Source organism: Alexandromys fortis, unplaced genomic scaffold, assembly GCF_014885135.2.
Source record: "Alexandromys fortis isolate MF-2015 unplaced genomic scaffold, M_Fortis_MF-2015_v1.1 scaffold_248, whole genome shotgun sequence".
Lineage (NCBI taxonomy): Eukaryota > Metazoa > Chordata > Mammalia > Rodentia > Cricetidae > Alexandromys > Alexandromys fortis.
In genome coordinates, this window is record NW_026068118.1 from 1,377,535 (window position 1) to 1,401,828 (window position 24,294).

The 24,294-nt window shown below is 39.1% G+C and overlaps 1 protein-coding gene across 1 annotated transcript in view; it reads left to right on the forward strand.

Moving 5' to 3' along the window:
• LOC126490199 (ADP-ribose glycohydrolase MACROD2-like) overlaps window positions 1-24,294 on the forward strand; it is a 1,491,479-nt gene that overhangs the window by 1,107,291 nt on the left and 359,894 nt on the right. The window lies entirely within an intron of this gene.

Below are 24,294 nucleotides of genomic sequence, written 5' to 3' on the forward strand. Positions count from 1 at the left end.
TTATGTGGGGTGCTCATGCATGTGTGAGTGCTTGTGTATATGTGTAAGCATGTGCATAGAGACCAGAGAACAGCAACATTGGGTGTAATTCCTCAGAATTCCTCTATCTACTTTGTTTTACTTTGCTTTGTTTTTTTATTTCCTTAGTTACATTTTATGAGTCTACCTGCCTCCCTCCCTCTTTCCCTCTCTTTCTTTCTCTCTCTCTCTCTGTTTCTCTCTCTCTCTCTGTTTCTCTCTTTCTCTCTCTCTCTCTCTCTCTCTCTCTCTCTCACTCTCGCTCTCTTGGTCTCTCCCCCCCCCCATGTGTGTATGTGTTTGTGTGTGTGTGTGTATGTGTGTGTTTGAATGTGTGTGTATGTATCTGTGTGTGTCTGTGTGTCTGTGTGTGTAACTTGCAGAAGTTGATTATCTCCTTCCACCATGCAGGTCAAGGATTGACTAAGGTCATCTGACTAGACAGTAGCCACTTTTGTCTGCTTTGCTCTCTCACTGGTGCCACTTTTTGTCTTGTTTTAGTTTTTCTTTTAGAATGGGGACTCTCATTGACCTGGTTCTAGTCAAGTATGCCCAGCTGGCTGCCTAGTGAGCTGAGGGATCTGTCTGTCTCTCTCTCCCTAGCTATGGGATTGTTAGTCTACATTGTCATGTCCAACATTTTAGGTTTTTTGTTCAAGTTCTATGGACCAAACTTGAGTCATAGTGCTTGAAAGGCAAGTACTTTATGGATTGAGCTATCTCTCGAGCTGAAGACATTTTTATTTGAAATGTATGTTTACTTCTTAGAACTATTATCATCTATAGACAGGTATTTTAGAAGTCTGAAAGTCACTTTGCGTGAATGACACAGATGAACTTTATAACATCTATGATGAGCTGCCAATTTCTGTTCATTCCTTTTGTTTTTTAATTCAAGAGGCTCGTTTATTCTGGTTATGCATCTTTCTTCAACTTAGCTGTTTTTCCTTCTCTAGTTGTCTGCCTATCATTGAAGGATAGTTTTTCAGTGCAGTCAAACAGCTGAGAGAACACATGATGAGCAGGCAGGTAAAATAGACACTTAGTTCCTTGAATAGCCAGCAAAAAGGGTAGAATAGCAATTTTAATTGCTTGTGGTTCTGCTTGGTCTGTGATCCACCCATTTGACATATAACATATTGTTGGAGTAGATAATAGGGAGTTCATAGAATATGTTCCCATATGCTTAGCATAAAGAACAGATGTAAGAGTTGATTTCCTGCTTGAATTGTGATTTGAGCACTGAACAATTTACTTAATCAAAAATGCCTTTATTATTCATGAAACTTCTCCATCCTGATCACATGTGTTTGCTTCAACTCTGAAAGTGACTCTGTCCTCAGGGCTGACAAACTCTCTTGTAGGAATTAGGATGTTAACCAGAAAAAGGTCATGCATCCAATCCCAGATGGCCCAATTAGTGTCAAACAAAGAACATGTCAGTAAATTATGATAGGTTTCAGTATCAGTAATTGAAGTCACTTACTATATAAGAGTTAAAAATTGGTACAAGATTAGTACCAAACATCCCGACAATTGTGGGTGTGGAACCAAAGACAGTAGAGATGATTACCAGGAGAAATGTGGTGGCTGTGATCATTTACTACTCAACAACTATTTCTGTCTTTACTATGTGTGGAACCGTGATCCCACAGAAGCTTGATGTTCCAAACATCTTTCCAGTCTTCCATGAAGCTTGGGTTCTGGATATACTTGAAATAGACTTGGAAGCAGCAGATGCAGAAGTGTCTCCCTGCAATTCCTACTGGTGATAATGGCTGCAGGATGATGTTTGTGGCTAGTTTATTAGACCATGTAGTAAACAGTCATGGAAGGAACAGAAATATTTCATTTCAAGTTATAGCAGCTGCCATACTTTCATGTCTTTGCACTGACTTGTTCAGAGAAAGCGCCTTATCTCCCTAACTTCTATCCCCTTAGGAATTCTTCAAAAAGTATTCTCCTTCCCTAAGTTGCATACCTTTTGAGTTTCTATTACCTATGATCAGCCTTGTGAGGTATGGAAGAAAAATTATTCATGGAAATGAAGAACTATAGTTTATCCAATATTTATTAAATGGCATACTGTTGTAGGAGGCTGCTTGTTTGTTTCTGGCTGCTTGGCCACAAAATAATGCCACAGAAACCATTATTTGCAATGCTGTTCCAACAATAGCCTAAGCATATTTCTGGCTAACTCATATCTTAAATTAACCCATCTCCATTAATCTGTGTATCACTACGAAGCTGTTGCTTATGGGGTTAAGTTCCAGCGTCTAGCTATGGTGGAGCTACATGGCTTCCCTCTGACTCCGCCCTTCTTTCTCCCAGCATTCACTTTAGTTTTTCCCACTTAGCTCTGTTCTACCCAAAAAGTCAAGCCAGTTTCTTTATTAACCAATGGTATTCACAGCATACACAGGGGAATCCCACATCAACAGAAAAATTTAATCTCAATGAGACTGATTTCCTTGTACTAATTCACAAAATTAGTGAAGGGCAGAGTCAGTTGTTTTCAAGTTTAGATTTATCTGTCTACAAAACTAAACTATAAAATGAAAAACAAAACTTTTACATGGCTACTATTTTTTTCAAAACATCAAAAACGCTCAAAGATTGAGACCATATATAAAACCTAAACACAAGATACATAATGCCATTCCCTCAAAAAAAAATAGATGCTATGTACATCAGTATATATAACATTGACTTTGGAATAGCTACATTATAGAACCAAGTCCATGTTTTCTTCCATTGCTATGGTACTACCTGTGATGCATAGGTGTAGAATCAAGTCACAGAAAATGAATGTAATTCCTTAAACCATCGCATCTATTGTCACAACACCAAGAAGTTAATTATTACCTTAGTGGGTAGCATTTTACAGGTCAGAGCCCTTTGATCTTATTTGGAAGTCTTTATACTTCAAAACCTTTTAGAAATTGAAAAATTCTGAAAAGAAAATGTGCATAATTTGGGTCTTTCAGAGTTAATGATCTATTTTAAAACAAAACTCCCAGAGAATGAGGGAGTGTCATGAGATGCTCAGGTCTTACATTGTTGGCCCCAGCTCACCAGAAGCACCATCCCTTACAACAATGAAACTGAGATCAGCATCAGGGATATTGACATGGGTATCAAGTGATGGGTGCATAGAACAGGTGTTTTACCTGAGAAAATATAACTCTGGAGTCAAATCTAAACCAGCTAACACTAATGAGCTGGAGTTACAGGGAGACAAGTAATAGGATTCCCCACGCCACCCCCAGTAATAAGTTTCTCCACAGATGCAGAATACTAGATCAAGTTGAACTGAAAAACAGGTACACTTGAGGAGAGCAAATCCCTGGTAGGCTCTCTGGTGCTAGAGATCAAGGCTGGAGAAGTCACTCCTCCAAACGAAAGCATGGAGGCTTTAAGGGTTGTAGGTGAGGGGTTTGCCTCAAGCTGGGTTTGTGTCTAAGTATGATAAAATACTGACTGCTTTGTCAGGAACTTGAGCGGCTGGCAACTTCAGGGGAGAAAGCTGTAGTAGCCATCAGGAATGCAAAACTGGACTTTTCATGTCTTTCCTTTGTCTAGAGACTCTGAACAGGAAAGGACTTCTTCTAAAGAACCTACCCACAACCAGCCAGGCTCCTACAAGAAGCAGCTTTCTAGACAACAGTCTTGTTGTACTGGCTGTTAAAAAAGTTCTACTGAAGATGGGGTTTGCTCCATAAAATGGTGTAAGGGTGATTCTCCCATGAAAGGACTTCACGTTTGCTTTTTGACTTATTCGCATGAGCTCTGGGACATCATTGTTAAGTCCAAGACTCTGGAGACATCAGGTTAAATTGGAATCCTTACCCTGCTATTTACTTTCTATGATTCTATACTTCTGTGCAATAGTTTGGCTCTTACATATCCCCTTTAGTTCTGCATGTTAATGCATTTGTCTCCATGACTCTCCTGCAAGGTGGTAGATCCATTGAAATGGGGCTGAGTGAAGGTTTTAGGTAGGTGGAAAAGTACCTCTGAAGAGGCTACTACTATAACCTTTCTGCAATCATGTGAGCAACTTGCTCAACCCTCTGCTACCTGACACTAAGTTCCAAAGCAATGGACCCAAGTGACTGAAATCTCTAAACCATGGCTGAAAGTAAAGTGTCCCTCCATCTAGGTTGTTCCCCTCAGGTATTTGTTCCAGTATCTGCAAACAGAAAGATGATTAACACCTTTGGTTTCCCTACTTACTAAATAAAGGAAGGAATAGCAGCACTTCCATTTTGGAGAGATCTATGAAACTGATGGATAGAGGATTGGTAATATTCTTACTGGTTGTGTGGGGGACTGGTATCAAATGTCTCAAACAACAGTGGTGGTTCAGATAAGGTTACAAAGTGATTCTTCCTAGCATTTCTAATGTCCCCAAACTTTTGGGACTCTGTGGCTTAGCTGGAGGATTGTTTCAGACTATCTTGCTTAGCCCTTGGTAGGGAATCTGAATGTGTATCCAGTTACCCACCTCACAGTGTTGGAAGAGCTGCTGTGTTTGAGGAATATATAGCACCTATATACAACACTGAGTTGGGCTGCAAAGAAGAGCCATGGGCTCCAGATGAGTGAAGATCAGCAGCTTCCTAGGAGAAAACTGTCTCAGAAGACTGCAGTCTGGCCTTCATTCTGGCATAGCCCTTCTCTAGTGGCTTCCAGATGCATATGAGTACAGTTTCAATCTCAACATCAGTCGGAAATCTCACTCATTACATTTTAAACCCTAAACCAGAAAATGAACATAGCTTTCTTTCTGTCTTTGCCTAGTAAGATATTGAAGTTTACATAAAGACTTGGCTTTCTTTGGGAATTTCCCTATTGGGTAAACGATGTCCAAATTTAATTAAAATCCATGCCGCGGGCTTTAAACTCCTTTAGTGAGTGAAAATGAGAGGAAGGCCCAGATATTTTTTTTTTTTAATTGGGTTTGATGTCGGTTGAGTTACAGCATGGGCTATGACTGAGCTCCCTTGGAACGCACCATACATTCTTCTATGCCACCTGGCTACGAAACAAACATGAAGGATTTGGCTCTAACAGGAATAAAACCTCTGCATTAGCGAAACAGAATGACATTCCTCGTGAAAATATGGCAACTTCAGACTCTTTATTGTCCTCCCTCCTGCCAATGCCCTGAGAGTCTTTATTCTTTCCAGGAAAGAGAGAAATAAAAATATCTCTGTGGAAAAGAAAAGCAGCTTTTTTTTTTCTATTTTCCTAATAGGGTGTTCTCCCTGAAGCAAAGCAAATGTAAACGGGAGATGTGTTGGCATAGATAAGAAATGACTACTTTTTAAAAACTAAAAATATTAATACTTGAAGAAAGTCATGGGCCACACTCGGAGACCATCAGAAAAAGATTCCAGGTCATTAGACAGGGCCAGCAGTCATCACAGAGGGAGGCAATGCGGCTCCGGGCCATAGGCACTGTTCTCTTTGTCTTGGGAGCTGGAATTGCTGAGTGGCCTCCAGGAACTTAATTAAGTTCCCAGACTCTTCTTTTGACAAATCCAGAATACAAACAATGACCACCATAGCCTTTTGCAATTGAATTCCTATGAGAGCAGAGCATTCTACAATGAAATTTCTCTATGAGAGCTGGTAATTACATAGAGCAAAAAAAAAAAAAAAAAAAAAAACGGGATGCTGACTGGGGCAAAGAGGCCAGGTGGCTGACTTTAAACGTTTCAAGGGGTAGTGAAGACGTATAAAGTTTGTGCCGTGGAGAAAGATGGAGTTACGGTTATTTGGAAATTTGTAGCGCTGTCAAAGGCTGGGCTTAAACATGACAGTCAGCAGGGTGGATGTGGACAGCTAGCTAACTCCCGCTGTAATTTGGGTGTGTCATTTCTGTTCACGACACGTCAGATAAATGCTTTCAGGAATGTAGTAGTGAGAGCCATTTGACATAGAAGAGGGATGTCAGCAGGCAGGTTGGGGACTAATCTCAGGGAGTGACACAGATGAATGCTGGGTACAGTGGGAGCAACATTGATACAAAGGAGCCATTTCTGAGAAGCCCCGGCTTCAAAGAAAACAGCCCACCGCAGAGAGGCTGACACGGAGATGGATGAATAATGAAAAATACAATAAAGACCAAATCTGATAGGGATTTGAATTATATGCAAGGAAAGTATTTCTGGAGAAAATGAGATGGTAGGAAGGGTTTGCTACAAACGGAAGAATTCATAACTAGAATGGCTCACAACTTCTATCATGTAATTCCCGAAAAGCCCCAGCCTCCGTGAGATGGTGCTTAGTGGGAAGTATAATATCAGAATTTTTTATTCCGAAACTTGAAACCGCATGGTTTTTTCCTATGTGCTCTCTGTCCATTCAAGTGGAGGAAGACTTTGACCTTAATGCAGCCATGTACAGATGCAATGGAAGCTGTCTGTGCCCACCCCTGCAGAGCCAGACACACGTCCATGGTTCACACCATAGTTCTTGTTCACAGCATGCCCAGCTAAGCCCAGGTATCTCCACACCATAGTCTCTCCTGTCCATCCTGACCTTGGAAAGTGATATTTTCATGCTTTCAGCTGCATCCTTAGCATCAAGACTCTCGGGACTAGCACTACTATGCTGAACATAGGACATTACGAGGAGCCAGCCAGACTTGGAGGTGGGTATACAGATGTAGTGTGGCAGAGCTGCAGAGAGGCTGGGGCAGGACCAAGACTTGTGCCTTTAACCACTGGAAGGGTAGCTGATCATGTCTCCATTACTGTTACCTGTCTCACTCCCATGGGACACCCAGCGGCTACCCACTGCTGTCATCTACTTGCTCTAGGTATGCTCTGAGGGAATATTTTCTACGCAGGAAGAGGAGCCTAATGGCTCTTCTGAGTTTACTGTCTTCTCACACTTTTTTATAGCCTTGCCCCTTTCTCAGTTTATTTTCAAGGGATCCTCAAATAATCTTTGAGGGACCAACATTATACTGGGCCCAGATTTTCTCTTCCCATAGAACTCTGACCAACTTTCTTTTTACATGAACTGGAGCCTCTATTCTCTCCTTTGATGTTGTTTTCTCAGAAGGCCTACTCATAGGCGGACCCTGAATTTGCTGGATTGACATCTGCATAGATACAGTGATGCAGAGACCCTGACTGCAGAGAGTAACACCCATAGGTTTCCTTTAAGTTTCCTTAGGTCTAACATTCTAAAAATACCCAGTTTCTTTAGGCTGGTGAGCACAGTAACCTATTTGTCATTCTTGTCTTCCCCTTACACATCCTCATTATTTTACAAGATATCTACCTACTCAAAATTAGTAACATAGCCAGTCACTCACCTGTTTTCCCAACTGGCATGGTTTGTGCCTGTGCCTATGTAAAGAATTGTTCAACATCCTCAGCTATCAGGGAAATGCAAATCAAAATGACTGAGATTCCATATTATACCTGTCAGAATGGCTAAGATCAAAAACACTAATGAAAGACTATGTTGGGGAGGATGTGGAGTAAGGGGAACACTCCTCCACTGCTGGTGGGAATGCAAACTTGTACAACTTCTTTGGAAATCAGTATAGCAGTTTCTCAGAAAATTGGGAATCAATCTATATCAAGACCTAGTGACACCACTCTTGGACTTATACCCAAAGGATGTTCAATCATATCATAAGGATATTAGCTTAACTGGGTTCATAGTAGAATTATTTGTAATAGCCAGAACCTGTAAGCAACCTAGATATCCCTCAACCAAAAAATAGATAAAGAAAATGTAGTGTATCTATACAATAGAGTATTACTCAGAAAAAAATAAAACAATGACTTAATGAAATTTTCAGGCAAATGGATGTAACTAGAAAAAGTATCCCGAGTGAGGTAACCCAGACCCAGAAGGAAAACATGAGATGTACTCACTCATAAGTGGATATTAGATGTAAAGCAAAGGATAACCAGACTACAATCCTCAGCTCCAGAGAAGCTAGATAACTAGGGGGGCTATAAGAGGGATGGATAAATCTCCCTGGGAAGAGGAAATAGATGAGATGTCCTGGCCTGTGTGGAAAGCCTGCCTTGAGTTTTTGGATATTCAGTCGTCCGTACAGGATATAATCCATACACCACAAGTATGTGTGTTTGAAGGTGTGAATGTGTCTACTACAGGTACTAGTTTGGAAGATTATAGTCCCTTTAAGTTGTGAAACCTAGCTGTAGGTAATAGTAATAGATCCCTGGAAGAGGGCGATCTTAGAGCCTGGCTACACTTCTAGTCCAATCAATCTGGCTTGTCACAGAACAAGTCAAGTCAACTCTCATTCCTTTTTTGCCAGAGCAGATGCTTCCCTCTAAACAATGAGCCAATAAATCTCTCCTTTAACTCCTTTCTGCTGGATATTCTGTCATAGTAATGAAAAAAAATAATGAATACAGAAATTTTTCTTCAACATCCCAAGGAGTGAGATGTTTTTCCCTCCATGGAGTCTGACATATAGTGCAGCAGGGTTCCACATTAGTAGAGATGAACAGATAGAAAAGCAAAACATAACGCTACAGTCTTGTGATTTGGGTTAGAGATGTCTTTTTCTTCATTAGAAACAAACTTCTTAATACCTTTTGGCCATTTTCCCAGGAGAAATGTATGTTTTAGGTTCAATTTCTCAATTTCAATTAATGAATTATCAATCTGCATGAAGGCCAGTTATATATTTAAGGTATCATTATAAGTCTGCCTTACTCACTGTTCTCCTACTATGAAGAGGCACCATGGCCAACGCAACTATTATAAGAGAAAGGATTTTAATTGGGGACTGCTTACAGTTTCAGAGGTTTAGTCCATTATCATTATAATGGGAGCATTAACAGTTTGCAGTCAGTCACTGTAGCAGTAACTGAGAGCTATATTCTGACCCATTGACAGAGAGAGAGCGTGAGCTAGCAAGCAAGCAAGAGAGAGAGAGAGATTGAGATTGATTTTATGGTTGCCATGGGGTTTTGGAACCTTAAAGCTCACCCTAGTGATACTCTTCCTTCAACAAGGCCACACCACCTAATCCTTTCAAATTGTGCCAGTCCTTGGTGACAAAATCTATAAGCCTATGTGAGCCATTCTCATCCAAACCACCATAATGGCTAAGGATATTTCTTTTGTCACTTAAACAAAAATAGTACTACCTATTGCCAAATCAAAACTTCTTCCAAAGGCCCTTCCTTTACAAAAATTCTTTGTGAAAATTATTGTCTTTAAAACTTGTTATGAGTATTTACTTTTGCTGGTTTTCTAAACAGCAATAGAACTCACTCTGATTATTGAATAAATAAATATAAATATATATATGAAATGTATATATACATATACGTAAGGTTTATACATAAGGGTTTTTTTTTTTTTATTAGTTTTCTTCTAAGCGATCTGAAGGTGACTTTATTGCTGATAGTACCTTTGGGACATAAGAAAGCCCTAAGAATTCAGAGACAACTTAAGAAAGCTCATTTTCCTTTCTGTCTGCTCAGTATTTGTGGAAGACAAGAAAGAAAGACATAAAGAAAAACAAGCTTATAAATGATTCCATATCCAGCAATCATTGAAACCACAAGATAATAGACATTTTGGAATTGGCATAATTCCTTTCTGGATAATCGAGGGGACAGAGGCAGTAGTTCAGCATCTTGTCCTCATTCATTTCAGAAAGGATAGATAGTGTCACAGAAAAACAATCTATATAGGAACCCTTGAACAAACAATTACAAGCATCATAAAGCAAGCAGGTCTGGAATCGATCCCGGCAGTCATTTCCTATTCTCGTTCTTCTTTAACTTTGCCTATTAGGTGGTTTGTGGATTTAACCTTTTGTGAGTGTTCTTAATGGTGCGGTATCAATTTACCCAAGTAAGAAATGTCTGCACCCATTTCCCTCTCAATAAAGCAAACTATCACATTATTAAGTTGTTTTTCTCTGTGATTTGTGGTTAAACTAAACAAAGAAGGAGAAAGGTGATAGCCACATTAGGTACCTGTATATGTGGATCACCTATACACAAAGAACATGACTCAGTATTTTGTTGTTGTTGTTGTTCTGTTTTTTCTGAAGCAGGTCTCAGTAAATTGTTCTAGCATTTCTAGAATCCACTTATGTAGACGAGGCTTATGTCAAACTCACAGAAATCTGACTGCCTTTGCCTCCCAAATGCTGGGATTAAAGACATGTTCCACCAAGCCTGACCTACAACTAAATATTTTCATTTAAAAATAAATATCATATTTTATTTGCCAGAATATACCTCTCTAGAGCAGTGGTTCTCAACATTCCTAAAGGTTATGACCATTTAAAAATAATATTTATTATAAATATTATGAATAATTTAATATAACCAGAGCCTGCACTTTTGTTTCCTGGCCTCCAGATCCAAATAATTACATAGAAACAATATTAATTACAACACTGTTTGGCTGACGGCTCAGGCATATTTGTAGTTAGTTCTTACATCTTAAATTAACCCATTTTTGTTAGTCTAAGTATTGCCACGTGGCCAAGGCAGTACCTCATTTTCTATATGTCTTGTTTCCTTGGCGATTGGCTGGCATCTCTTTAATACTGCCTACTCTCTCTATATAACTCTGTTCAGATTTCCAACCTGGCTTTACTCTGCTAAGCCATTGGCCAAAACAGATTTGTTCAACAACCAATATATATAATCACATATATAGAAAGAGATCCCACATCAATTTAAAATTATTTTGTTGCTACTTCATAAATGCAATTTTGTTACTATTATGACTCATAATATAAATATCTGATATGTAGGATATCTGATATACAGCTCTGGTGGAGAGGTCATTCTACATTCAAAGGGGTTATGACCCACAGGTTGAGAATCACTGCTCTAGCTCTTTGGAATTATGTGACAAGATTCCTCTCATACCCATTCACAATTCAGGTGATGGTGATGTCGCTAACATCTACTATCCCCCTGTGCTTTCAGGATAAGGGACTTCCACACTTGACTGACCTTTCCTGTCCTATTTAAACTCATTATACTTGGTCACACACTGGACATTTTATGAGGACCTAGATTCATTTTGCTTGAAGTGTAGGGGAAAATGGTCAGCATTGTAGAAAAAAGTAAAATGATTCTATAGTGTTTAATGTTACGCATGACAGTGAACTAGAAATGAACTCATCAGGGCATGAGTTAGACTTTCTATTTCCATGGTTTGTATGAATGGGTCTTCTTCTACCGATTACTAAAGACCCTGTATAACTAACTGACCTATATCTGCCTCAGTCTCTTCTACCCTGTGCCTTCTTCCTCGGGCTGAAACCAGAAAGTTTTATTTTTATACCATAAGTCATCTTCTTGCTTCAATGTCCTTCATTTAACCCTTTCCTCCATCTCTTTTATTTTCCTCTAAACCTCTATCAGGCTGACTTCTATATTACTTAGATGCCAGTTTAAAGATCATGTTCCCCACCATCCTGAAAACAAAATAAAGATCATGTTCCCCAAAAAGACCTTCTTTAACCAGAGTAAATATGCCTTTTCATTTCACGACTCTCTGCATCATAGCCCCACTTAACTCTTGTGTGTGGGATCAATGTAATCAGGGTAACTTATTTCACTGCATATTTATGGCCAGCCTCTTCTGAAGTCTGATCTTCTAGTGGTCTTCTCCTTACAATGTTATCTGCTCCTGCATTGCTAATGCCAAGAAGAAGGTTTGAAACAGAGTAGATGGGATAAATATTTAACGAAAGCTTTTATGAATATACAAAGGTGGATTAAGTGTTAAGCTCATACTTGCAGCGTTAAGTCACTTTCAAACTCAGCTAGATAGTTGCTATTATTGTGTTTTCTTACTTGCCACACTCAGTCATCTACTATTTTATAACATCTCCATAGCTGCAGTTTAAAGAAAGCAGAATAATATGTTCTTCTCGTGTTAGAAATATCCAGAAATGTGTATCAGAGGAGAATGTGTATCGAGGGAGTCTAGATGTCATTGTTCTACTCTTTCTTTCTCACGTTCCAACTGGCTACTGTGGGTTCTGAATCATTTCTCTTTTTATACAAGCAAATTAAAGAATAAATGAGCAAAGGAGTGGATGAAACGCCTTCTTCCCTATAGTCCCAACAATATAGTTCACTCAGAATTTATAAATAAACTTAAATGAAAATATGGCAAATAAAAAAAATAAAAAAGAAACAAAACAAAAAGTAAGGCTAATTGTCAGAAAGTTTGTAAAGTTTTTATACTTTGTTCTTCATCAGAAAAATTACGTAAACTGTTTCAGTTCCTTTGGCTTCTGTATATAAAGACTGAAATTAAACTGTACTTATAAAAATCAAAAAAAAAGAAAATATGGCAAATAAAACCTAGGATAGTAATGTGCTTACCCCCAAACAAAAACAGATGGAGAGAAGTTAGGTGGGAGGGAGCGAGGAAGGGAGGGAAGGAGCAAATGAAGGAGAGAGAGAGAGAGAGAGAGAGAGAGAGAGAGAGAGAGAGAGAGAGACCGAGACAGAGAGACAAAGAGAGAATTTGTTTCAGAATAAGAAGGAACTATTGATCCCCATTGGATCACAGTGAAAGCGGCACTCCCAAAAATCACAGAGCTTACAGTTTACAGACCTGAGATAGAAACCAAGACTTACATCACCCTACTTCTCCAAGAGCACCTAAACCTCCCCTAATACGTTGATAGAACAGCTGACCAAGACCGTCTGTCAAGGTACTGTTGGCAGACAAGCATGCCAGTGTGAAATTGTCTTTGTTTATTGTATTACCAGAGTTTGAGGTGTTTCCAGTGAACTGTCAGATAGCCTGTGTAGTTAGCATTCTTTGACCTCTGCCTCAGCTCCCCCGAATAGACCTCTTCCTTTTGTTCCTTTATCCCAATGATACTAATGACACCAATAATATTTTTTGAAAAGAAAATAATAATTTTCTTTTATTTGGATTGTACTCTACTTTTTGCATAAAAAAATAGGTTGGTTGGTTCTCAGAGCAAAGCAAATAAGATTAGCCTGTTATTGAACCCATTTGTGAACTAGGAAGTCTGTCAGATTTAGAGAGGTTAAATAACTTTTCGAAGTAAAACCAGTATTTGACTCTAATTTGCTTCAATTTCTGTAACAGCCCCTCTATATTTTAAGACCCACATAGCTTTTGATGCTATTGTCTCTCTCATCCTAATCACACTGAAGCTGCATTTTGGTCATCTGAAACAAATGATCATCTGAATTGGAGAAGTCTGGGCTTTTTGTTGCTGTTTTAAGCAAGCTCTGCTCTTGTGGTTCTGTTTTCAGTGATTGAGGCTTAAAGCCCTCCCCTTGGCCAGAAGTAGAAGAGCGTGATTGTTTAAACACAGCCCCATTTTCTCCTGGGATAAGTAGCTTTGAGTTAGGGAGGTAGGAGAAAGTGAATCTCTTCCTGGTTACCCTTTCTGCTCTTGGTGGGACTGTAGAATTCTTGCAGTGGGAAGTGTGGAACAAGAATGTTTTGGGCCATGAAGCACAGAGCACCTGCAGCATGGGATGTTAGACAGTCATCTCCTAGAGGGGGATATTACAGCCGATGACCCACATGCGAGGGAATCTTTGAATTATTTTAAAAAAAAAAAGTCTTTGCCTCTCAGGGTGAAGGCAAATTTTTCCTATTGCTTCTGTGTTTCAGAGTCTTCATAAACTATCATGGTATTGTATTCTGCCATGTCATTTTTCTCCAATTATCTGAACATTTTCAGGAATTCTGGGAGTAATGAGATATATGTAGAATATGCTTCTAAGAAATCATTTGGGGAGGTTAGGCTGCAAAACTGATCATTTTCCCTGAAGTACAGCAACTCTCACTGCCGCATCTTCCATGGGAATACTACACTCTATGGGTTTTTGTTATTTTTTTAAACAGAAAAAGAAAAAGAAACCATAGAGGAAAGATAAATATTATAGAAGCTCTGTATAGACATCCTTTAACGTAAGTAAAATAAGTGGGAAGAAATCATTCCCCTAAGGAAAATATCTCAGAAGCTAAGGAGATTCTCTTAGTGAGAATCAGTGAGCTGGAACTAATACAGCAAACCATGTAAATATATAATATGTGTTGCTGGGGACAGGCTAAATGCATGGTTAGTCCTTTATTTTGAAGAAACATGTATTTAATGCATTGTACTTCTTCTTTCAGCTTTGTTACACTCCATTGGATTAAGAGGTAACAGCAGGAAAGCTAATTTTGAAATCACATACTCATGCTACATAATGGTAGACATCGCTCTTGGAAGTATTACTTGTCATTCAAAAACCCATATTATATAAAATTTCAAAGAAAGCCTAATATTCTTTCCAGTAAACTTTTGCATGACACTCACTGCTTCTGCACGATCTCATCAATGCCCAGTCCTCCCCTGGCGGGCCTGTATGCTTTGCTGACTCACTCTTCCCAGCTCTTAGGACCCTTTCTTATTGTCTCACCATAGTGAAGGAAGGTCAAGGTGGAATTCTTGATTATTATATGCTAACTAGCAACAGATGTGCACAAAGAGGATTGTCATCTCCATTTGCAAGCATCCAAACTCATCTAGCAATGATATAACCTCGTCAGAATGCCACATAAATCCTCTGATGAGCTCTGACCTGAATTTCTCTTTATCACAAATAACAAGGGGAGAGATTTCACATGTGTTGATAAAAAACATAAAGTTTTTTAAGGTGGCTCGCTGAAAAGTTTTTTTTTCATTTTGGCTACTTGAGTCCTGAAAATAATCCTATGATTGTTGTAGATCCTAACCATGAGACAAGACAACAGATGCTTGGAGAAACTGGGTCATCTGGACACGAGTGCATGTTAGCAGGGTAGTGACAGAGCTGTAGCCTAAATGGCCTGGTGATGTTTTTGCTGTGACTCCTTGGGTGATATCCTTATTCCATTCTTACCCTCAGCCAGATGTTTTCCTGGTCACTGGCAATACATAGATATGTTCTATCTCGACCCTCAGCAAACTGTTTTCCTGGTCAATGATGATACATAGATAAGTACTATACCAACCCTCAAAGAAATCATAAACCAGTGGAAGGGAGACATAGAATCATTTATGAGACTACAGTAGAGAAGGAGAGGGATGTAAGTCCTTGGAAACTTGAAGCTGTCTTTATCCAGCCTGGGAGAAAACTGTCATGGAATAGATATCAGCTAAGAAGTCCCTAAAATGATAAGAAGTAACTTCCCAAGAGGCAATGAGGCAATGAATGGCCAATGTAAGGATTAGTTTGACCAGAAGCACAAGGCAAGAAACAAACATAACGTGTGTATGGGTACCTACAAATCATTTGGTTTTCTTATGGGGGTAAACATGGGACAAAAATTGAGGTGACATGGTTAGCAAAAGCTAGAATATATGGCAAGTTAAAGTATCAGCCATCTGTTGTAGGATATACAAAATGATCTAATAAGGAATGAGAAAAAATACTAAAATAATATCTATATATACTTTTATTTTGATGTTATTCCTAAAGTATTTATATGTATCTGACCACTTTGCCAGCATGTATTTATATTATGCATGCAGAGGGGTGGCATATGTCATAGATCTGGAATCGCAGATTATGTCAGCAACCATGTGGGCACTGGAAATGAAACCCTGGTCCTCTGAAAGAGCAGTATATGTTCTTAACTGCTGATCCGTCTCTATAGCTTTCTTTTTGATACAGCTTTTTTTTTGCACATCCTTAAAATAAACTTATGATAATAATATAACAATACAGAAATGCAATTTTCATCTAAGAGTTACATGTTAAAAACTATTTTCCTGAATAGGACAAGTTATATTGCTAAGTTTAGAGGTTATCGTCATATGCAATAAAGAGTCACTTGACATATAGAACATAGTGGTGCTTTATTGACATATGGCTGTCTATAGTGATTTTTAAAAGTTTGTGACATATGGTGCCAGAACTATGAGTGGAAAGGGGCTCAATACTTTAAGATGATTCCACCAAGAACTTTAGTACTGATAATCCAAGGATGTCAAATAGGAGGGGGAAATGAATTAAGATAATCTCAGTGGTTAGCCCTTTGGGGTTTGGTTATACTTGGCCATGCTATTCTCCAAACCCCTTCACTCTCTGTCAACTTCAGCCTCAAACCTCTTCACTGATGGCTGAACCTGTGTATCAGAGGTCAGATGAATGTGTGGATGTGTAAATGATAGATAAAAATGGCTCTTTATAAACATCATCCCTTGATGAGATCATTAGAGAGTAATTTTCCCCAATGGGCGATGATATAACTCTGTCTTAAAGGGTCCCCAATTTTATCCTGTTAGAACTCTTTATACAGTCTATAAAGAGGAAACAATCAAAGTGGCGTATGTGATGAAGTGAATGTATTGACTCAGGTAATTGGGCAGTCTACAAGGTCAGCAGTTTTGGAATTGTTCAATTTAGAGGCTCAAGAAAGTGTCCAAGGGTGAATCTGTATATTTCTCCATTTTTCTTATTGTATAAACATTTTGCTTAAGAGAGTAACAGATTTACCTGCATATTATTGTTGTATATACTGCATATACAAGTGTAAAGGTATAGCACTTGTTTACAAAACTACAGAAGAACAGTAAGTTAGCAAGTATAAAAATATCAGGAACATCAAACAATAATAAAAATAACAATCGTTTCTGGAATAAGTGGATCATGACAGAGCTTACTCAATTCTTCCTTTACCTTTTTTTTTTCACTCTGATATAAGGCAGTGTTATGTCAGTTTAGACCTCGGATTCCTAAACCAGTCATTACTAAGAAAGATAAAACATTCTGATATGCTTATACAATCCATCTACTGTAACCAGAGAAGGCGTTTTTCTTTGTCCCTACCATCAGGTCCCAAATAAATACACAGAAGTTTATAAATAATTATAAAATATTTGGCCTATAGACCAGGTTTATTACTCACTACCTATTACAATTTAAATTAACCCATTTCTCTTAACCTATATTTTGTCACATGGCTTGTGGCCTTACCTGTCCTCTAGCTCATCTCGTACCTCTGATAGTTGACTGGCATCTCTCTGACTCTACCCTTCTTCCTCCCTGAATCTTTAGTTTCGCTCTTCCACCTAGACTTATTGTGCCTTACTATAAGCCAAATCAGCTTTATTATCAAACAATGAGAGTAACACATATTCACAGCGTACAAACAGATTACCTCTAGCAATGTACCTTTTCTACATAGGATGAAATTATTTTATGGGTACTCCATAAAGCAAGAGAGTTAAGTATGTAATATAAATTGGGATGTAAGGAATAAATCCATAATGTTGTCTACAGACATGGAAATAAATTTACATGTGTCTCACCAAAAAGCTATTTAATAATGTCTTCTTATTTATCATAATTCCCTCTAAAGGGCAATCACAAACTCAGAGCAAGTGAAGTTATTTGCACTGGACCTGTGCAGGACAAGCATGGTCAAACAAACAGAGGAGGCACTCAAGAGCCCTAGCCCTGACTGCTGAATTCTGTACGACTGATAAACTCTGGACCAGTGTCTTCAGTTGAACAGCCACTGGTGTACTCATGAGACTCCAATAAGTCGTTCCAAACTTAAATCCACACAGATAGCCCAGATAAAACCCACAGGCGTGCAAACAAAACAAATGTGGAAAAGAGACCAGTGAGGAGGAGATTGGATAGAGAGGAGGAGAGAGGGGGCTAAAAAAGTGAGAAAATTAAGGCAATCATCTATCTGAATTATACACAGATATGAAACTGTCAAAGGACAAATTTAATTAAAATGAAGCTTTCTAATGGGAATATTTGGCTCTAAAATTATCCCAATTTTTATATTTATCACGTTGTGCAGCTGTATTTAGACTTCTTCCCCCACTGAATGCTATGGATCACTTTAAGAATAATAATTTAAGGATTTATGAAGATGGTTATGTTGGTAAAGTATTTCCCATACAACATGAAGACCTCAGTTCAGGTCCTCATCATCCACCTAAAACGCTAGGTTCAACAGCTTGAGCCTATAACCTAGTTCAAGGAGGCAGGGATGGGAAAGTCCCTGGGGCTTTCTGCCTTCTAGTCTCACCAAACTGGTGAGCTCCAGGTTCGTTTAGATACCTGGACAGCAATTGTACAAGATAAACAAGGTAAACCACTGACCATCATGAGCATGTACACACATGTGATACCACACCCTAACATGAATGTAAACACACACAAGAACTAGTACCCACCCAAAGAATAATAATTCACTATTAATTTTAGGTAATAAACATATTTTAATAAAAATTTTACTTCCTAGTTTCACTCTTTGTACTATGTATGGCCATTACTAAATAAATGTTCATGATTTAGAACTGGAAAAAGGCTCACTTAAGGAAAAGAATGCAGCAGAATATGTGGGTGCTTCTGGCTGAGCTCAGAGAAGCCAATTTGAACTGCCTTCTATTCTCTTGAAGAAACAGACACGAGAAAGTGGAGAAGGAGCCCTGCCTTCCTATTGGTGCGGCTCAGTATATAATGGCTCATAGCAACAGTTCCGCCCAGTGCAGGCCACCTCTACTTTGAGTCTGAAAAATAAATTATATTTTCCAATATCTGATCTGTTCATTTTGCTCCATAATTACCACCTCTTTCTTTGCCATTTCTCTCCCAAATTTGATATCTTCTATAATTACAGGCTTTTGCTCTGCAAACTCACACACAGCCAGTCAGTCCAGCATGTTCGTTATTTGAGAAAATTCTTTGCTTTAGGCTCGTCTGAAAATGACCATCTATGTTCCAACTGTAGAACTAATATATGCACACTTTAATGTTTTCTTTCACTCATATTTTAGAAAATAAAGGCAAATTAAATTTCATATTTGTCTTCTAAGCACTGTTAGCATTTAAACCCAGGACACAGCCGGTCAGCAGGCCACATGGACATCTGATAGCACAAAGGGTTGTTTGTGCTAATATTATGCAATTAATCAGAATGCAGCTTAGCATGAGAGAGATGTTAAGTCAGGCGAAACAAAGTAACACATGAAATCCGAGGTTACCTCCTGCTGTGCGCTCCAGCTTTGTGTGTCCTGAAGGCTGTACAGGGGGAACAACGTTGGTGCCACCAGCACGCCACACAGTGGTTGCTGGCTCTCTGGTTCTCCCGTGGCTCTTTGACATACCCTCTGTCTCCCCTTAGCCAGACTGCTTATTATTCCTTAACACTGAAGTAAATGAAAGTTGCTTTTGCTTAGAATGTGCTTTGAGAGTTTCATGATACCCTTTGAAAATCTGAAAAAGGTTGGCCCCGCGATTTGTTTCCTAGGCCGTGTTTAGGGAAAACCTCCAAGGCAAACAGTGTTTTGGTGCAGCTGGCCTCCAGCACCACCATCATGCCAGATCTACCCATGGAATGGTCGATCTTGGTGCCAGGGTCCAGAAACACAAATCCAATTGAATTCTGGCTCAGAAAAGCACTAAGTGTTTAAAGTGGATTTCTGTGGAGTTTGTTCTTATTAGGCTCAGCATGCAAACTGCTTTATGGACATTTATTATTTAATTATTTCTAACAAAGGGTCTTATAAACTCAACATCTATAATTAAATGGGCATGAGAGCAAAAGGGGTTTTGATGCCAGCCAACATGTGCTTTGTGACCCAGAACCTGCACTGAGAAGAGCCATCAGGATTATGCCAAACACCAGGGTCTTTGGCAAAAACTTGCTTCATTAAACTCAACTTTGCTGCTTTCTGTGTTTAATGCCAGGCTCTCAGTTATCAATCAACCTTAGTTGTGTCATACGGGAAGCTGAATGGGGACAGTGGAATGCATGGAGGGGGTACCTTGGATTTGGCCTATCATCAGTGGTTCTACTTCCTGTCCAATCATCCCTTTGGTTGCGGTCTTTCCTCTTTCAACCCCACAGAAATAAGGCTTCTTTCTTTTTTTTTTATTTTATTGAGAATAAGAAAAAAAAAGTTCCTCCTCCCAGCCTCCCATTTCCCTCCCCCTCCCCCCACTCTTCTTCCCCTCCCCCCTCTCTTCTCCCCCTCCCTCTCCTATCCAAAGAGCAGTCATGGTTCCCTGCCCTGTGGAAAGTCCAAGGTCCTCCCCCCTCCATCCATGTCTAGGAAGGTGAACATCCAAACTGGCTAGGCTCCCAACAAGCCAGAACATGAAGTAGGATCAAAACCCCATGCCATAGACCTTGGCTTCTCATCAGTCCTCATTGTTCGCCATGATCAGAGAGTCCGGTTTTATCCCATGCTGTTTCAGTCACAGTCCAGCTGGCTTTGGTGAGCTCCCAATAGATCAGCCCCACTGTCTCAGTGGGTGGGTGCACCCCCCCCCCCGTGGTCCTGACATCCTTGCTCGTGTTCTCCCTCCATCTGCTCCTCATTGGGACTTTGGGAGCTCAGTCCGGTGCTCCAGTGTGGGTCTCTTTCTAAAAGCATGGTCATTCTGGACCCATGCTCATCCTGCCACCCTGCATCCCTATGCTCCACAGTGGTTTTCCCCACCCTACTGTTCTTGATCTTCCCTGTTTCCTCCAACAAACGGTTATGTGAATTAACTACCTAGTGTTTCTTTTATTTGCTATAATTCTATAATTACACTGGGTTGTAGTGAGAAGATTCCAGACATGTTGGCATACTTTAAGCCAGTGTCTCTAATGAGTGAAATGGCAGCTCTACCATGGGGGAGGAGGAGTGTAGGCTCCAAGCTAATTGCCTAGGCTCGAGAAGCCCAGCCCCACCTACAGTGCTGCTCACTGCATTGATAAACAATCTGTCATTTGGTATATAGACTAAGCAACCAGAGATCCTCACTGATATTTCTTGCATGCTCTATAATAATTCACATAATGCCTTTTTTTTCCTCACTGGTATGTGTATGTGTTTATTCATACATTTATATTTGGGTAAAGCTGGGCACATATGTGCAATGGTATGCAGACAAAGGTCAGAGGACAAATTCGTGTTTCAGCACTCACCTTACACCTAGCTGAAAACAGGACTTCTAGTTATCCCCCAACTGCTTTGGCTGTCTAGCCTGTATAGGAACTCCCAAAGATTCACATGCCTCTTTCTTCCATCTCTCTTGGATTACACTCACTGACTACTGGATTCAGCTTTACATGAGTTCTGGGGATTCAAACACAAGTCTTCAAAGCCTTGTGTGGCAAGTTCTGTACTCATTTAGCCATCTCTATGGTTACACAGGGTAATATTTATAAGTTTCGATACCTTCCAATGTGAGCTCAACTTGGAGAGAAAACATAAGATAAAGTATAATATACATGTTCTTTAGATAAAGCTCATCCAACATGTCTTTGAATATTTTTATTCTTATTTTTTTCTATTTTTATCATGATATTACTGAAATGTCATAATATGATGGCTTGTTGATTTATGCTTTGAAGGGATAAGCTGTAAAGTTTTTTTTTCCTGGAGCCTGGGAACGTTGTCAATAGCTACAGTACTGAATTAAACAGTACCCCTCCCCAATAACCATTAACTGCCAAAAGTCCCTCAGGAAGAGCCCCTCCCCCATCTTTGATAAAGTTTGGGAAGGCCCAATCTCATGCAAGTGTTATACAGATAAACACTGCCTCTTGCCATGACTTCATGAGGGAAACTATGTCGTATCTAAAGGACATATTTTTGTTAGACATCTCCCCAATTTCTAGCTCTCACATCCTTTCTACCTACTTTTCCATGATACTCCCTGAACTTTGAAGGGTGTGATGCAAATGGCCCACTTGGGACCTGGTGAGCGCTCCATCATCACTTTTCCCACCCAACTGGCTCGAGTGTCTGCATAAACCACCACCAGTTTATCCATAAACTGCACTCAGTTACTTTTCTGATGAAGACTGAGGACAGCATAAATCTATGGATATAAATATGAATATTTCAAAGGCACATTTTAAGTATAAAAAACATGACCATTTAGCAATAGTAATAGGTGCCCTATTAGAACCTGTCATCTCTCCAGTCACAGATTCTTAAGACAAGTTTATAACATAGGACTCAAGTTCTTCCCTGAGGAGTAGCCCTCCAATCCAATTAAAAGTAATTGGTTATACTCATAACAGCTGTACCACTATTACATCCGTGGACACAGCTTGCCTGAAAAAGTCATTGTGGTTTGTAGGAGTCACAGCTGGGTGGGAATTTTGGTGGCTTTTCCCCCCTGCACAGTGCTTTCTCACTGTGAAAACCAGCCAGTACAATTGACACTGCCAATACTGTTCCAAGTTGATTTCTCCATGTCCACCAGATTGTGTGATGTCTTCAGCAAACAGTTCTTAGCATAAAGTTTTCACAGGCAACTAAGTCCAAAGGCATTAGCCTGTATTATTCAGGATGCCTCTGGGATCTCCCTAATGTAAAATCTCATAGTAAAATATCTCACAACTATCGCTGGGGTTTTCATTTAATTATTCATGGATCCTAAAAGAAGAATTATCCACCCATAGAGATCAACTCCATTCCAGTTCTCTTTATGTAGGTGTATTTTTACTAAGGTGTAGTTAGTTTCCATATGGCTCTTCAAGCATCCTTAGTTTGACTTACCCTTTCCACCTCCCCTTCTCTACTCCTTTCCCCTCTTATCCTCTCTTTGTTTAGACCTCTCCCTCCACTTTCATGGCCAAGGCCTTTTCCCATCTTCCCTCTACAAGCACTCTCTATCATCCTGGTCTTTACTGGCTCTCAAAGTTAAACATGCTCATCGAAAAGCTCATGTCTAGCTTCTGATTCTAAGGGAAAACATGTGGTATTTGCCTTTCTGGGCATGGTTACCTCATTCATTTTATTTATTTTATTTCCAAGCTCCATCCATTTTCCCGAAAATTTCCTGATTTCATTTTACATTACAGATGAATGCGATTCTGCCGTGTTATCCATCTGCATTATCCATTCATCCACTGATGGATATCTAGGCTGTCGGTATTGCCTCAGTATTGTAAATAGAACAGCAATGAATACTGAACACTTCTTAAAGTATTTATTAGCAATTTTGTTTCTTCTTTTGAAAGCTTTTGTTCAGTTCCATGGCTGATTTTTATTTGATTGTTTAGTCTTAGTATTTAGGATTTTTTTTCCTTTTTGTGTATTCTAAAAAATAATCATTCCCCAGATCTATAGCTGGCAAAGTTTCTATCCTATTTGTGGAATGCTTCTTAATTTGATTGACAGTTTTCTCTGCTGTATGAAGCTTTTTAATTTGATGAGATCTTGCTTGCTGGTCATCTGCTTTATTTCCTAAACAACTGGAATTCTATTCAGAAAGTTCTTACCGTACATTGGAGTGTACTCCCTAGTCTCAGTGTTTTATGTAGAATGTTGAAATCTTAATTCATTTGGAATTTATTTTCTGTGAAAGGCAAGAAATAAGAATCAAGTTTCTTTTCTCTATATGTAGATATGCAGTGTTCCCAGTACCATTTGTTGAAGAGGCTGATGATGTTATTGTTAACTACCATAATGTGAAAACAGAAAATCACTCTGAAAAGAAATGAATACATTAGAAAAGATAAAATTAAAAGTTCTGAATAAATACTTTATGTACTTATCTTAGACTCCATTAAAATTCAGAATGATTAGAACCCTAGTCCTTATACTTTATGAAATATAATCAACATCAGACTGTAGATATAGCCTGAAAGATGAGCACAATTTTTATTTCTACTAATGAGTTTCTATAAAAAAATTTGGTGATTCTATTTGTGATATGGGAACTATAGAGATAAATAACCCATAATATGTATTATCACAGAGAAAGAAAAATACACAAATATATGACTGTAGTCAAATGTATCTACATGGGTGAGTAGACCCCTTTGTCCCACAGTAAAACATATTTTGACTGTGCAGGATCAAGCCGACGATGAAACAACTAGGCACAGTTGGAATAATCTCACCACTGAATTCCAAATACTTCATCATCTAGGTTGCTATCATAAGATTCTATATTAGCATTATTAAATCAGCAAAATCTCAATCCATCTGCCATGTAGCACTTTAGCAACGAAAGGACACCAGAGGTACAGCTTCAGTGGCCTATGACTACTGTTTCTCAGGGTTTTACAGTGAGTGCAAACGATTGCAGATCTGGTACCCCTAAATACACAATACTCCTGACTTAAAGAGAAAATGACTTCTTATTTTAGGCACTTACGACTGACTCTCCATATGTGTTTATTCTTGAGTAATGGCTAACCCTTGAGATGTTCAGCATGTCTTTGGTATTCGAAGATTGGAGACTACAGGTAGGGTTTGCTCTTTCATGGGATCTCTTGATATAT